Below are 13,269 nucleotides of genomic sequence, written 5' to 3' on the forward strand. Positions count from 1 at the left end.
ACCCACTACTCACGTACTTTTAGTTAACAGAAACAGAATAACATTTGATGAAGATGTTGTGACCTCTAAAGGTGTTTCTGCTACATTGTTTTTCAGCTGTTGTGCTCTGTGATATGCTGTGATACTGTTTACAAAGATTCAGACAGATGAAATCTGATTAAGTATAATCAGGTTAACACGGCCCCTGCTGTGACATTAAAACTGAAGCCTTAAACGAACCACATCATGATGTTCATGTACTGATACAGAAATTATCACAGCAGTTCAGAGCGTTCATTAGAGGAAATTTTGCATCAACTTAAGGTAAAGGCTTTGTCTTCAGGAAAACCTTGTAGTATTATTTCACACCTTGTTCACATGTCGTGGCATTTTCTGTGTGTTTTGGCTTTCCATACACAAACAGTTTTCAGTCACTATAAACTAAGGGCTTTAAACATGTCTCTCACGGTGAAGATTTTTAAAAACTCTGTGTTGTGTGTGTTCGTGTGAACGGCAAAAACAAAGGCCTCGTAAAACAGTGACACCATCATTACATTTTGTGCAAGGCAATTGATGTTTATACTCTACAGCGTAAGCTGATAATCAGCACACACTGTACACAGCAAAAAAAAAAAAGAACAGTTGAGAAAACTTGAAATTGTAAGGCAACAAACTTTCACAAAATTTTAAGTTAAGGTCCTAAACTCTAATCTTGGAGTTTTGATTTTGAGTTTCTTAACTTACAATTTTGATTTGTATCCATTCAACTAAAAGTTGCACCAACTCATGTTTTCACTTTGTTTTAACTTAAAATCTTTTATCCTGTCCTAAACGTGCAGATGTTAAATTTTGCCCAAGTGTCTTCATTACAGCCGCGCAATGTTGCTGCGTGTTGTTTAAAACAAAGACACGTAAAGTCAGCTACTGTTGTGACTACAGTTTCAAGTCAGCAGTATTCTTGTAGTTGTGACAAGTTTGTGTAATACAAACTGCTATTAAATGTACGTTAAGAAAGATCAAGCAAACCAACCACAAGAAACGGTCCAGCTCAGTTTTAAGGCTACAGATTAGCTGCTAGCTTTCACCAAGAACTGTTAGCGTTTGTGTTCAAATGTTGCGTTAATTGCCTGTATGCATTTACTAGTAACACAGTCACACATCAAAAACACATTATCATTTTAAACTCATCAAATAAAAGGCAGTTTTCATCTTACCTGTGTGGGCTCCAGCTCTGGGGGAACACTGAGGCAGGGCAGTGAGTTTGAAACTGCAGTATAACAAATGTTTACACAGAATGTTTGCTTTCCCACGTTTTCCAACAAAGACATGTAAGTTCACAGAACTAATGCTAACTGTAATAAACTATAACTTAAAAAATGAAGTTTCAGGAACTCAGTTAGGTCTTTTAAAGCCTACAGGCAAGTTTACTTTTTTTACAGTGTACGGGAGGTAATTTTTTTTTTCTAACTTGGCATTTATGAAGATATTAGGATCGTTTGATTGTCCAATCGGAGACACAGCTCAGCTCACATGGCTGACAGACGCCCTATAGCTGTTAGAAAGGAAGCTCGAAGCCTGCGTCATATCCAATATGGCCGCATCCGACGATTGGCTTCATTTCACTGTTTCAGAACAGACTGGTGACATCACGAGGCAACATCCATATTTCATACAGTTTATGGTTTATACGACTAAAGTTATCTGGACTGAGGCATTTGTACGTCTCCTGTTGAGCGGAGACCAACCAGGGCTTAACCGAGATGAACGGGCGGTAACCCGGGAGATAGCATGGACCAAGAAATGACAACTTAAACATTGCACACGTTAACACAGCATGAGAAAGCAAGTCTTGCCTGGAAGTTTTTTTGGTAACCACTGTCTGCACTTATATTCCTGTAAAGCTGGCATCTGTCCCGCGGAGCATATATCAGCTCCCACCATCTGAGGATTATAGATCAAGCTTGCTGATGGGTAACTAGATTAATATAGGATATCATTTCATTGTCTTTGGTGTTCTTCTTCTTATTACACAATGGGGAATTAATTTCCAAGTCTTTTTAAATATGCTCTGTAGCATGCAGTAACATGAAATAATAAAAATTAAACTTGAAAAAAACATCCCTGTTTATTATTTATACATTAAATCTATTTTTTAAAACTCATTTAAGGCTGTCAGATGACACTGAGGCTTGTACCCTCCATCTGCCCTCCTTTACCCCAACACACAAACTGACTGATTTCCTCATCACACCTGGTCCAGGGCGGACAATTACATTTTATCCTAAGACAAATTTAAGCCATCCTCTATTTTTTTAATGACTCACTCACCCATGAACTCATTTACATGGCTGAGAATAATGCATCTCAAAATCAGTCACGCACTACAGACCCCCAGAAGAAAACTGAGCGTCTTGGCAAAGCTTGAAGTGAGCTAACAGTATGGAAAGTATCGATAATGAGGACAAAAACCTCAGCTAGACACTGGAGCCCTGCTCAATATGCCAACATTTGTCCAAGTAGATAAATCAGAAATAATTGCCCAGTTCCTCTACATTTCCTGGCCACACTGAATGGAGATGAGGGGCGACAACACAATACAATCAGACATCAGTCACTTCTCAGTCTTCACGGGTCAGTGGCTGAAACAAAAGGGAACATTGGGTAATTGTTTACCACATTTTTGGGACAAAGACAGTGTTTTTCAATTTCTTACTGTCTGAATCCAGAACTGAATTTGGTCAACCAAAAAGCAGGGATAATGTGAAACTCTTCATCCTACTTGTTTTCTTCTTGTTCTTTTTCTTCTTGGCTAATCTTGGCTCACCTATCAGCCGTCTTACACATGTGGCTGTCAAACTCTTCATGTGCTGTAATGACACATACAAAAGTTTGGAAAGCGCTGGGATGTGGGTCTGCATCAATGATGTTGTGTCAGTCATTGGTTGCAAACAAGACTGTGGAACAGACATAGTGTGCCTGTTAGCGCTCTGCGGCTTTAAAAACTGTCAAGAATTCTAAAATGTCACAAAAGTTACTGAAAAGCCCCTCAAAACCCAAACCACTATAAACTAGCTTAACTGATGGTTGCATAAGAGACATAAATATGGGAGTGTCTTTTTTTTCCTCGGTGCTCCAGTTAAAGAAAGCCAAAGAATATAAACCCAACTACTCATGTAAACTAGGAAGATGGTTTTCATGGTCTTTCCTTTAATGTCACACCGTAGTGTTAGGTCAACAATGTCTGACAGAGGAGAACAGTAAACAGAGAGGAGACGGGAGGAGAGGACAAATGGTGTATGAGGAGCTGAAATGGAGTGAATCGGGGTTTACAGGGTCCTGCCTCACTGCTCCTGGGTGATTGAACAGATCAGCCGGGTTCAAGCAGAAAGAATGAAAGAGAGCAAGACAAGCAGAGAGAGAGAAATACATCAGCGTGTGGGGATGTGATCCTCCTGCTGTATGATACCAAACAAGTAAATCAGAGTGTGAACACCTGTAGGGGAAGTGGTTGGGTTGTCATAGTGACCAAAAACCCTTGGCATGTCATTATCATGTTTTGTAATGAATCTGAACAACTAAGGTTACAGCTTTTTTTTCCATGTGCAGAGCTTTCATGTGTTGCCTTAAAAAACAGAGCACTGCCTCTGATCATGTAACATTTCTAACATTTTACCATAAACTGTAACACACACCTTTCAAACTTTCTGATGACAAGTTAAAGACAAAGAGGACAATGTGCTGCAAATGATGCTGACATGCTGTATTCATAATTAAAATTTGATGATGAGACATTGTATAGCCTACCTGAAACTAGTTAAATTAACTTAAAATGCTAACAATTTTTTTTTAAGTCAAAATAAAATTGAATCTTGTTTCAAAAACATGAATGGGCTTGAACCAACACTGCACAAAACTCCTGAAAAATATTAAATTTAGCCTACACATGTGAACACAACTAGAAGTCCTTCTCACCTTGATTGTACCCACAGTTTTTCCTACAAGCTAGCATGTTAAATTTATCCAAGGTTAGAGTCAGCCCAGGTGAGAAACAGTGCAGGGTTTATTTAGGAAAACTGTGGATGGGGTAGACTGATACAAACTTGGGAGACATGGAAAAAAAGTAAAAAAAAAAAAAAATATGTTCATACATTATGTGCAGATTATTTCCTTAAAGATCCACGGACTATTTTAAATTAACAAAGGCTGCTAGCTGTTCCTCAAGTCGTTAGCCATCCAACGACCAGGCTCTATGAGCTAGCTGCATGTTTACAATATGATCTATAAACCACAATCTGTTGCTCTGCCCTTAATTTGACAACATCTGCAAAACTATTTGTTTTCATTTATCTTCCAGAAAAATAGATACAATGATATAAACTTTTTTCAAATAATATAACTGCATCCCTTCTGTTATTAAATCAGTGTGCATTGTCATTGGTGCAACATAATTTTTCCTCATAAATCTGGTTTTCAGACACTGGTGTTGTAAGAAAGCAGAAGAACATAGCAAATGGAAGTTATCCATTATGAAAAAGTTATCATAAGAACAGTGAATTCAGCATGAAGACAGTGACAAACACCAGGACTGAGCAATGGCCCTGTTATTTGTGTAGCCAGGTATATCTTGATCGTATCCAGATCCACTTTTGATGGCCTACAGAGTGAATCTCAAATGTCCCCCCAGTGACCAATTCTGATGAAATTTAGCCTCTCTGCTCACATGTGATCTTATCGCTGTCTGCTGCAAAACAGAAAAAATCCTCAGAGAGGACAGCAGCAGCTGTGTTTTATGAATGGCTGACAAATTTTGATGCTTTGCCATACTCTGTGCAATAATAGAAATGTCCTTTGGCTGCATTATTTTATCTGTAGGTACAAGGGCGTGTCCAGATGTCTTATTTGGGTGACTGTGGCAATGACTAACTCGGGGTTGGGTAAAAACTATGTACTGTTATTTACATTTCTGTAGACATTACCCATTACAGTCCTGTAATATTTTTTTTAACTTAAAGGCGTGTCAGTTTTAGAATACTCTTGATGTAATCCCTCAAGAACTTGAAAAGCAGATATAAATCTAAAGCTAATCTTTATACCACCAGCACCAGGAAATCTTTAACATTAACAAATAAAGAAAGTAATGTTCCCATCCCCTCTTTTGCAACAGAGGCTAAGGGCCGTGTTAATGGATAAAAAAGGGTTAATTTATGAGATTAATCTAATAAATTTACGAGAATAAAGTCATACATTTACAAGAAAAAGACATACATTTAAAGAAGAAAGTCATAAATATACAAGACAAAAAGGTAAATTCACAAGAATGAGGTCATACATTTGCTTAGAGGCGAATACAAGTTCCCAAGCGCCGAGGACGCCTTGTTTGAGGGAAAATACGTTAGTAACTTGCAGACTACTTAGCTGTGATTGCAGAGTGGTGTCGATTCGTAAAAAACCAATGTTTCACTGATGAGTTATTGATCGGGGAAAGCCGAATCTGTGAATAACTCTACCAGAGTTTTTGACAAAGACCCAGTTTCATAGCTTCACTTCTTTGAAGATAGCACTGTCATTATGCTGGTGTGCCAAAAGATTGAATAGCTCCTTATTTTTGAAACCTGTACTATAACTTCAAAAGATGCTCCATAGTCCTCATTTTTATTCAGGTTCTCTCCTGATAGCCTATAGCTATTTAGAAATGTATTACTTTATTCTTGTAAATTTATGAGACTAATCTCGTGAATTAACTTTGTTTTCTATTTCTTTTAATCCTCCATCATACTCTTGAAACACTGGCTTAATAGTTCATTTTCATAAAAGCCCCACCTCTGATGAGGCAAGTAGCCAATTATAGGTTGGGATTTGAAGAGGCCAACCTGTTGGCATGTCCCTGCCTAGAATTGACACCAGTTCCCTCATCAGTATGTGAAACAAATTTAACCGGTGTAAGTGTACAGTGTATGACAACAGAGATATGACTAATCACAAACCAAAATGATCCAACAGGTTTTAAACAAGACCAGTTTTATCAAAGTTTTGCAAACAAATCAATCACTTGGAGGGGGAAAAAAAACTAAAAAATATAACACAAAAACTTTTTTAACTCACTAAACCTGGTTACAGTAGTTTGCAGAAAAAATAAGTAAAAACAGATATCTTTGATTCAAAACTAGTGATTCCAAAAAGAAAAGTTGCTTCAACATTGGTTTCAGAAAAAAAAGTATAAGAAATCATTTCTTGCTTTAAAACATATATTGATGTCTCTCTATTTGCAGTTACATGTTAAGACACTTTTAATACCAGAGGTACATTGGAGTCCAGAATAACAAGAGAACTTGATATAAGGTAAGAGAAGTAAGACGCAAAATTGCAAATAACAGGATGAAAAACAGATTAATGGAAAAACTTAAACACCCAAAGATCACAGTTACCATTTATCACAGATTACATTTCAATAATACTGCTTTCGTCTTCTTTCTTTTGTCTTTCTCAATAACACTCACAAATGTTTCCCCTTCCACTACGGGTCCAATGGTTAAATCACATGTCTCAAGTACAGAGACAAAGACCTGAGAGTGGGTAGCCTTAATTGGACTCGACAGTGGTCCATTGCCTTGTGTCACTCTTAACTCTTCCTCCCAAGTGTTAACCTTTCACAAAAACATGAAAAGCACATGACTCTTAAAAAAACACTAGAAAGTGTCTTCATTTCAAGAATTTGGAAAGAGAGTAAAGTTGTTTAATTAAATATTTTTTATGCAGCACACATGGTACTGTACTCTTTGAATATGTCTTTCAACAGAGAGAATATCATTGTTTTTTCTGGCTAATGAGGCTCTGTCACTGCCCTACATTAAAAAAAAAAACTAAAAACCCAATCTCTATTTCTCCCTTACATGAACTAATTTGTTCTTGTCTTGTGTTTCTCGACTTGTAGTCAGTTATCATGAAACCATTTTTTAGCCCATACAGTAAAGTGAATTACTAAATTGCTCCTTTCTAAGTGTATGCTGAGAATGGCACGCACACTTTGCGACTCAATTTTAGAGCTCTTCATAAACAAGGCTTCTGTCATCCTCATCACAGCTGTACAACACTTTACGTCCATCACTAAGCTAAGGAACGAGTCCAACCTGTTTTTTTTAATGGCACCGCTGTGTGTAACTAACTGTCTGTATGTGTTGGGATGTGTGTGAAAAGACAGTGGGCTGTTAAAGCTACACCGAACATTTTGTTCTCAAAATGCGACCTGAATCAGACTTTGATATGAGCGCATCAGAATTTATTGTTAACTGAGCTCTTGGTATGGATGATGGCACATGTTTTCTCTAGACAATCACTGCTGCTAGCTCACTTTCTTGCTCCCTTCCAGATACAGTGAGAACAGCAACTACAGCTAAGTAGGAATAAAACTGTGATCAGTTCTCTCAGACCAGTCCGAAAAGCTATAACAGGTGACTATTGTCAAGTTTCTATCAAGGTTGCATCTATTGTGCAAGGGTGTGGAGGTGCCGCCCCTACTGATAGCTGCACACCTAAAATTAAGATAGAAAAAAACAGAATTCTTTTCATAGTTTTACTGAGTATTTAGTTTGACTTGGGCTATCATTTTCTATACTAACTCTTAAATTTAAACTAACCTAAATGATCTTCTTTAAAAACAACAAAAAACCCCAATCCAATCAGCAAATAGCCTTTAACCTGACTGTAGCCACAACCTCTTGAGAGTTGTTAACCACATCTTGGACGTACAGAACAGAACTATCGCTGTCAGGCGATTTTAAAAAAAGGACCTAATTAAATACAGGATTTGTAATCAATTAATCTAATTAATCGCATTTTAATCTCATATCTGCGTAAGGTCCCCAAATAAGGAGTTTGAATTCTTGGACATTACAAAATTATAGTGCATGACTGATAAAACAAATTCATAAAGAAGAAAAGATTTCTAAATCCACATTTTATCAACTGGCCAATATTAAAATGTCTGTGTTCGCTGCCATTGACGTTGTGTAACCGAGGGGTGGAGGTAGGTCTGGTGTAGCTTGTCAATCAAAATCATGCTCATGAACTACTGTGTGGATGAGAGATCAGCATGGATATGAGGAGAAGATGTGAGATGACAAAGACATAACGAGACGCTGCAAGTCGGAAAAGTTCAGGCAGCTCACGTTTGAACTGAGGATGTGTCGCGGTAGTTCAGAGAGAAAGAGCAGCGTGATCGTGACGTGAGTAAAGACGACGGAGATCTTGGAGAGGATCAGAGGATGGAGCGCTCGAGATGAACGTGATCGATAAACGTATGTTGTGTCTGTATTTTGGATCAAAAACAAAAAGAGACATAAAAGAAGAGAGTCCACTCATCTTCGGTAGTTTTGGTGTTTACAGAGTCATAGAAAACATTAATATTTGGGTTTTGAAAGATCGTTAAAGATGCTCTGAAAATGGCTGGGAGCCAATGAGTTAATCTTGCGTTAATTGTTTAAATGCATTAATTTGCGGTGTAATTAATTCATCTAATTAACGGGTTAAAGTGACAGCCCTAAACAGGACACACATAGAAGGAAACTATAAGCTGAGTCACTGACCTGCTTTGAGACCAGATTAAGTTGAAATTTGCACTCCATATGATTTTTCATTCTTACAACACCTGAAACACTTAACTGCTTTAAGAGCATACAACAAAGTCTCCTACCTTATTACTGCCTGTATCAGGTGCATTTGGTTAGACTGGAGTGTTACAGGTACAGAGCAAACACAATGACCTCAGAGTGGATCTGGAAGTGTACTGTGCTCATACAAGTTTGGCTCACATTGGAGTAGTGTGACTGTGCATCATACTGGCCAGCAGGGGGAATGGTGCTGCAGGGGGCCAATCGTGCTTGAGTACAGTACAGATGTCTAAGTATGACCACGCCCAAACAATATTTGTCCAAATAGTCCAATAAACGGTGAATGGGGTCACTGGGGCCATCAAACAGAAGTCCTAGACTGGTGATAGAAATAACATGAACTTTTCATTTCATGTTGATTACATTGCCTGTTATAAGCTTTTGCATGGAGCAGTTATTTTTGAACTGGATCAAATCCAGCATCGGAGCAACCACGCTGACATATGACTAACCTCTCATCACTAATATTTGAAAGAACTTCCAGAAACATTTGACTCTGATGAAATCACTGAGGCATTTAAGGCCAAGCCACGTCATCTTACCCTTTAAGCTACTGACTGCACAGGTAAACCCTACTGTGCTGTCTTATCACTGTGTTTTTGCAGAGTGTAGAGTCATGCACGTTATTGAATATTTGCAGAGGTGTATGTCAATTTAACCTACTTTGGTGTCAATGAAAATACACTAGGTTCATCCAGTTTTTTGATGCACGTCCAGAGTCTCTTTCCGACTCCACTTGTGTTTTGTGTCAACTTCAAACCAGTTTCACCTCAAACAAAGCTGAGCAGCAACATTCATTGTTAAAAATGTAGCATGGGACATGGAAAACATGTGGTTATAAACATGTTAGCTGCGTTCATTAATTGTACAATCAAAAGATAATCAACTCTTTACAACATGTAGCGAGTGGATCAACTGTGACAACCTGTCCAGGTCAGTGTGTAATCGGTTTCTGTTCAGAAACAACAGCTGTTTTTACAATTTACTGTGCAACTGTACTTGGCTACATGCTAATGATAGCCTGCTGAGACTTTATGTTCAGTTCAAAATCTTTAGCATTAAAGCATATTCAGTTTAGTTTCATTCAGATTTCTGTGTTGATTTCCACACCCCACAATAAGGCTCTGCTGGATTCTGTGATGGGGTTGCATGATTAGCTGCACCTGTATGCTTAGCTCATATATGAAAGCTCAGACTCAGACTCTGATATTAGTTCCCTGTTTGATACATAGTGCATATAATTTTTGAATTGTTAAGAGACACGTTTTACTTTTTCCAAATAACTTATTTCGCTGTACACTGTTCACAATAATGACACATCAATGAGTAATGCAGGAAGTTAAAGAACGATAGCTTGATGTTTTGACTGTGTTTTGAAGAGGAAACTTCAATTCGATTGGTCTAATAATGACTGTAATTTGAAAAAGTTGCAGTTTTGATTCAGAGGTGAGTCTTTAGAAGTGACAGTGAGTATTAAATTTAGATAATGACAATATTCATATATATATGAATTGTAGCAGATGAGATGAACTTTTGCCACCCCTGGTAGATCATAGGTGCTAAGCTAATTAGCGGTGCTTTTGTTGGGGTGGGGTGGTTTTTAAGATGTGAAGGGAGGAGCTAGGCTAATGAGGGATTAGAGAGAGGCTGTTACCCTGTTTTCATTTGATGGAATTACTACTGGCTATACGCTGGCTGGCTTTTTACGATGGTCGTTCTGGTGTCATTGGAAACGACATCAACTCTAAAAGTGGCCTTGGGCATGAGAGAAGAGAATGAGAAATAAAAAGAAATAGATGAAAGAAAAAGAAGAAAGAGAAAAAAAAGAAAAAAGAAGAAGAGCCGTGATTGTGTGAGGCTTCATTAATTAACCCCTTCTCTACACTGTTGCTGCTTCCTGCTATCGCCTCGCACTAGGACACGCAGAGCATTAAAGGGAAGTTTCACCAAAAAATCTCTGCAGTAAGATTACTTATGTTTCACAGTGACACATTTTCACAGAGTGTGTGAAATGCTGATGTGCTCCCCACAGTCAACTTGTGAAAAATAAATGAGTAAAAAGGTATACATGTTGTGAGAAGTATTCATATCATTGGTTGTTGTCATGGTAGCTCAGTTCTCATTGATATGCATACCAGCTTATGATTCCAGCTCTGGTGATTCTCAGAACAGGATGAGTCACACCCACACGACTTCACCCTCTATTACTCCTCTTTCTCAGAGATGACTTGTGGGGACTTGTGACTGAATTTATCTCCATTTGGAAGACAAAGTATTTACTGAAACTATACTCTTCACACCCGTAAGTCACATTTTGCTATTAAATCTAAAGTCTGTGACGATAAATGTTTGGTTGCATGAAAACCTCACAAAAGCAACAGACAGGACGAAATCAATGTTTTATCTATCACTACACAAACCCACTGGCAACCATCACCCCACTCTTTAGCCAAATAAATGTTCATGCTGACATCAATCAATGCACATTGTTTACTTCTAAAAGCTAAGACGGCAACCAGGATCTGCAAAAACCACAACTATCTTTACAAGAATTTACGTACGTCAACAAATTTAAAACAAGCGCTATGGTTAATATACTGCAAATGAAAAAAAAAAATGTAACTAACTTTAACTTGTAACTGTAATTGCAACTGCATCAAGCAAGGTCAACTCCATCAACAGCAAACTCACTGAAAATGCACAAAAGATGCAAAGGCACAAACTTACAAAACCAGCAATAAACTGAATGCTGCAAATGGAGACTTCTTGACAAAAGTGTTCCAGGCCTGAAGGGGTGCACAGCTTAAGAGTTGTGATGGAGACATGAAATTATTGTTTAGAAGAGAGGCAGCAGTTTGATATCAGGGAGTAGACAGGAGGCACATATGATTTTCCCCCAGCAGTGCCATTCCCCAGCTGCAGAGTATGACCAGCGGTCACACTACTGGAATATGAACCAGACTTAAGGTACACGCATGGTCCGCCTACGTCATAGAGAAGCGTCTGTTTAAACAAAGGGCGATCTCATCGGAGTCAACACAATGAGACACAGAGCACTGCTACAACTTAAGTGACTTTTTGGCTTATGTCAAGGGTGGACTGGCGTGCGGGGATACCAGGGATTTCCCTGATGGGCCGGTGGGCCGCTGCCACAACATGAGAGAGAGGGGGCGGGGCGGATCAGGCTGTGGCAGAGTCACCTGTCAATCACACTGCTCAAACAGGGAACAGTGCCAGACAGCGTTGTTGGAGGATTTGAAGCAGGGGCGGGCTGGCGATCAGGAAATTCGGGACTTTTCCCGAAGGCAGGTCTATTTCAGATCCTAACTGGCTGGTGGTCGGAGGGTTTTTTTTTTTTTTTTTTTTTCATTAATGACATTGGGGGGGGAGACTGGTCATCTAGAATGACCGGTGCTGGCAGTTGGCCAACAGTATTGCTGGGGGGCTGCTGCCGATCTACCTATGTGTCCCATTGTTGTGGGCCGGGCTGAGTCAAAGTCTCGGGCTGTTTTCCAGTCCCAGTCCACCACTGGCTTGCGTTAAGTCGTTATGGTCTGACACAGCCCTCTCACACCCCTGCTATTGTTTAAAATGGTTGTTAAGAGGAGCGGTCACAGCAAACATACCTCATGTCCTCTTGCTTGAGCTTGTGCTTGAAGTGAACTCTGCTGAAGCACACCTCTCCGAAGCATGCCAAAGCAGAGAAGTAAACCGTGCTTAAGCATGGCAAAAGAAAACCTTGAGGTACACTCAAGGTCACACTGGCCAAACAATCTGGACTTTAGGGTTGAAGCATGCTTCAGCATAGTATGGATTGCCAGTGTGACCGTGCCCTGAAAGAGTCTGAATCAGACACTGGCAACAGCAGTAGCTAAGTAATGGTGGGATAAAAGGAGTCTGGTTGGATGAGAAAGGGGTTTGTATGGTGACCAGGAGTTCTGTAAGGCTGGTCTGTGATGCCAGGATTTGGCGCTAACTGCGTGGCTGGAGGAGCTCTGTTGCAGGCCTGGGTTTTCAAAACCTGGGACCAGGTGGCATCAGCTTATTGTACCACTAACTGCACAGCTAACTAAGGTTCATAACTAGAAGAGGCATGGCCTCAACAGTGTGATGGAATACTTGACAGCACTGACTCAAAGCATCTTTAAACCACTTAAATCCTCACTCCTGTCTGTGGAGAGGAGGAAATAATTGTGCCTGATGTCCGTCTCACTCCCCTCCCAGAGAGTCAGAGTCTGGAGCGGACTTATGGTACTTTTCTTTGTTACAGTACTAATGAATGGAAAGAAAAGTTACCTTTTACTTTATTTGTATATCCATTAACTGATCAAACCTTATTAACGGTTAACTTAAACTAACTTTTATATACTGCAGTAACTTTAGCATTATGCTTCAACATTGCCACACATTATACACTAATCATATCATCAGTTTCCCACTATGTTTTTTGCTTGTTTGTGCAAATGTGCTCCTGAATCTGATTGTATAGTGTTGAACTTGGGGGTAATACATTTTAGGTAGCAGTTGATCGTACTTCACTTATAGCAAAGGTGTGTAGAAGACAGAGCGGAGACATCAGAGTCATGTCCTTTACATGGAATGTATGGCTGATGAATCATGAAGA

General features: G+C 39.2%; 1 protein-coding gene across 3 annotated transcripts in view; it reads left to right on the top strand.

The window, feature by feature from the left end:
- crlf1b (cytokine receptor-like factor 1b) overlaps positions 1-13,269 on the top strand; it is an 83,264-nt gene that overhangs the window by 21,619 nt on the left and 48,376 nt on the right. The gene's annotated exons all lie outside the window — the stretch shown is intronic.

This window comes from Halichoeres trimaculatus, unplaced genomic scaffold (assembly GCF_033239565.1).
Source record: "Halichoeres trimaculatus isolate MK-OKI-2021-1 unplaced genomic scaffold, fHalTri1.1 fHalTri1_scaffold_4, whole genome shotgun sequence".
Lineage (NCBI taxonomy): Eukaryota > Metazoa > Chordata > Actinopteri > Labriformes > Labridae > Halichoeres > Halichoeres trimaculatus.